Source organism: Myotis lucifugus, unplaced genomic scaffold, assembly GCF_000147115.1.
Source record: "Myotis lucifugus unplaced genomic scaffold, Myoluc2.0 scaffold_5587, whole genome shotgun sequence".
NCBI lineage: Eukaryota > Metazoa > Chordata > Mammalia > Chiroptera > Vespertilionidae > Myotis > Myotis lucifugus.
The window spans coordinates 1-4,436 of NW_005876635.1; the positions used below are offsets into that span (position 1 = coordinate 1).

The following is a 4,436-nucleotide window of genomic DNA, read 5'->3' on the forward strand; positions in this document are numbered from 1 at the left end:
AGAGAGACTACACTAGATACTAAATGAAAAATACTGACAACAACAAAACATGGTGAGAATGGGGAGCAACTGGAACCCTTCCTATGTTACTTAAGGGAATGTAATGGAAAAGTTGGGAAAAAATGAACAAAGCAAAAAAAATTAAATATACATCTTTCCTGGGAGCCAGCAACCTTTCCAACTTTTTTTTTTCCTTTTTGTCAGTAGTGGAACAATCCACCCTTTTTACTTGCAAAAGGTAAACAGAAAGCTACTATATTTCTCTAGGACATTTACCTTTCCAACTTTTAACAGTCTTTCCTAACTGCCTTTAGCCTCATCCTCTGAGCCTTCATTACACTTCTCACTGATACTCCCCATTTGCCATGTGGCTTATTCTCCCTTGTAGTTTATTCTTTGTTAAGAAAATGTACTGCCCAGTCAGCGTGGCTCAGTGGTTGAGCATCCACCTATGAACCAGGAGGTCACGGTTCAATTCCTGGTCAGGGAACATGCCCCGGTTACGGACTCAATCCCCAGTGAGGAGCATGCAGGATGCAGCCAATCAATGATTCTCTTATCATTGATGTTTCTACCTCTTTCGCCCTCTTCCTTCTCCTCTGAAATCAATCAAAAAAGAAAAAGAAAAAGAAAAAAGAAAACATACTTGCATGCGTTTCTATTCAGGTAGGTGGTAACTCCCTTAAGGGTAAGCCTTTGCATTCCCCTTACATCCAGAATGGGCTGGACAGCTAAGAGGTGACCTGTAAATGCTGATGCTCCCGATATTTACACATTCTTCTAAAGCATGCACAAGTACTATGAAAAGCAGGCACTGATTTTCAGATGAAAAATAAAGTCTTCCATCATGATGAGTTACCTGTCATTGGGACAGTGACTCGGCAATGTCCAGTCGTGGTGTGGGTTAATGAGGAAACCCCAGGACAGGAAGACGGAGCTTGGTGTCAGAGTGCCAACCACCAGCTGGAGAGGCTTGCGAGAGCGTGTTTTGCCTGCGGAGGTGACACACAAGTTAATTCTGTGACACTTAGTGTATTTTCATGATCGGGGTAAATGCATGACGATGACTTGGTAAGATGAAGAAAAGTGTGAAAGTATCAAGTTCCTTTTATACAATGCACACATATTACTAATTCTTTGACAATGAATTTAAGCATGAATCAAATGAAATATTCCTTTTGATATTTATGTGTGTATATGTGTATATATGTATATATTCATATATGTGTAATATATACATATAAACTATATCCAATTATATCTAGTTTTTATTTTCTTGGGAGTCAGGGATGAATATGGAGGTCTTGGCTGTTACCAGTAAAATAAAAACACATACATTTTCATATACATATACATACTATATTCACATATACATATATGTATGTATGTATATATACACACTCATTCCATTTCTTTTACATACAAAATAAAAACATGCTGTTTTCCCCCTAGGACTGTGAATTAGTGTGAAATAACATCTGAGAAAAGAAAGCTTAGCATCTAGGTGTAGGTATATTCTTTCTTTAAAACCTATTTTTGAGTGTAAAATCCCCATCACACCATTAAAATAAGAATATTTTTTACAGTGAGTATCCAAATGGAAAATGCAGATACACTTTTAACAATGCTGGGAGAGGAGGAATAACAGGAAGCACAGCTGTTCTGATGGGACTGAGTAGATTTGGGCAATGCTGATAAACCACTGTAGATTCTTTTCAAGTAAGTATATAGAGGCCAGACATTTGCCTTTCCAAAAATATGTGAAACTGCAAGAATGGAAACAGTGAAAAAGAGAAGGGAAGATCCTCAACCATAGAAACCAACACTGTCTCATAAAACAGAGTGAATAAAATAATAATCCAATAGCAGACCTAATAAAACTGCATAGAGCTAACATAAAACATATATATTTGTATTCTCACTGGATTCCCCTTTCATTGCACGAGACTATGGGTGTTGTATTTGCTATAGGACAAACTTGTGTTATCTTAGTCTAATGCAAGTGGGAACCAGTGGGTAGGAAGGTACCCATTGTATGAGCGTAGTGGAGCTTATCTGAACCAAAAGTCCTTGGAAATTGTGTCATACTGTTGCTTCTACTAGATTTAAGTTCTGAAAATTGTTATTCCAGCGAAAAAATCTTCTGAGCCCAGAAAATACATAGCCTAATGATGACAAATTGCTTCATTGTAACATAGCTGAATTTTTATAAGATATTTGAAATAATTTTCAATGATAGTTATTGTTTACTTGGTTGCAAACATGCATTTATAGTTCTCTGTAGATTTTTCCAATCCACCCATCATAGTACCTTGTACGATTGTGATACAAAGGGTCCAAGTCTGGGCGCCAAGGTGGGCAGATTAGAATCTAAAATGAGGGTAGGGGCACCAGTAGTTTTAAAAAGCCCTAAGGTGATCCTGGTGTGCCTTTTTCCACCCCTGCATTGATTTTCACTAATGTAATCTTATTTTACAGATAAATATAACTTTCAACCCACAGAACTTTCAAGGGTGGCCAAGGTCACACCAAAGGCAATTGTAATCTAATTTTCTTTTTACTGCATCATTGGTTTAGCTCACACCTTATGAATATGATGCCACTGAAAGACCACAAATACATTTTTCTTTCACAAGGGAACCTATGGCTTACATGACCCAGCAAATAATTATTTCACTAAGTTTGATTTTAATATAAAATGATTAAATAATTAAAATGTATGTGGTAGATGCAAATATAAAATGAATGGAAGTGAATCCATTAGTCATGACATCATCCTCAAATGCAGATTACAAAAACAAAAATGATATCTGCTGCCTGAAAGGAAAGGTGGGGCATTATATCCTGAGCAAGATGAAGCAGTTTCCTGCCCTGGTATCACAAAGTGAAAAATGAGTGCTAAAGCCAGTGTCATAGCAGCTCCAAAACAAAATGAAGTTCTAAGGTGCTACTAAGGTGCAATCACCATCTTGACTTTCCATATATATTTTTGTATATGTGTACAATGATCATATTTGCATTAGGAAACAGTTCAATGAATATGAAGCCAGAATCCCATGGAACCAGACTCATGCTTCTTGACTTTATTGTTAAATATTTTGAAATAGAGTCTTGAAATATTGTGAGATTATTTATTTTGAGGAGTATGGAAAGCTGCCTGGACAACTATTGTTAACACGTTGTAAGCAGTGATTGAAATTTTCCTTGGGCTTTGGGAAAATATAAAAGGTCAGGAAAAGGAATGTGTATTTTTCAAAATGCTTGACTATTTATTGCTTCTCTTAAAAGAAGTGGAAAACACCAGAAGGAGCGGGGAGAGGGGAGAGGATTGTGGCAACTGATTTCTGTGAACCAGGGTTGGCTGATTCATCTAGAAGATGAACACACAGCTGCCCAGGGACCCCTTCCTGGGTATATTTAAAGATCTGTATGTTCTCCCCACCCATTTCATACCTTAAAAAAGATGTAACAAAAATAAAACAAAACAAAAAAGATCCTTTTTTGTGTGTGGCATCCACTGTACTATAGAAGACAAGTCTGATTAGGAAATAATTATTTTGAGAACAGTTCACATTGGAAAACAAGGTCAACTCTACCCACAGAGTTAGGAAGGTGTGGTATCAGGTGGTAAAATCATATTCGCAGCTATAATTGGTCCCTCATTATAGCAATGGCAACTCATTTGATCTGAGAAGACACTTAAGTAGTGAAACTGGGGTAATTTCAAGAAGGACTTTAATCTTTTGATCACATGGAAATAATTCTACTCATTTATTCATATGGCATCTATGTTCCCATTTTGAGACGTCCTATCCATGGGAAGATGGGTGTTGCATTGCTGTTTCATAAAAGGAGTTCTTCTATATTTGACTAAATAGAAGAGGTTTAGAAGGGAGAGATCAGGAGTAAATAAAATCTAAGTCTATTTAATCCAACACATATAAATTAATTATGCCTTTGAAATGTAAACAGTCTCCTTCAGCAAAGGTTAGACATCAAAATCTGCCTTCAAAATCTGAAAGGCCCAATAGCAAGCATGAGGTCACACATTTCAAAACAAAGACACTAGGAGGAACAACTCTCAGGGAGCACTTGCTATGAGCCAGGCCTTGTCCTAGGTGTGGCATATCCACGAACTCATTTAATTCTCACGATGACCCTTATTATGCAGCAGAAAGGAGGCGCTGAGAGGTTCAATATTTGCCTAAAGCCCTTGTTCACATGTGGTGGTACTGGGATAGGATCCCGAGAAGTCTCCTCCTGCCCCTGCTACTAATCTATTGACCCAGAGCCTGCTGTGCATGTTTCAACTTCTAAACTGCATTCTTAAGGCCTCCCCAAGGCACTGGGTCTCCATGGATAGAAAAGAGACAAAAAGTCATGGTTTAGAGTTAATAAAAAACAAAGTGAATGAAAAATACCTGAGCATGACTTCT

General features: G+C 37.4%; 1 pseudogene; it reads right to left on the bottom strand.

Annotated features, from left to right (window-relative positions):
- Positions 1–195: 195 nt before the first annotated feature.
- LOC111824744 lies at positions 196–283 on the bottom strand (annotated as a pseudogene).
- Between the last annotated feature and the right edge of the window lie 4,153 nt (positions 284–4,436).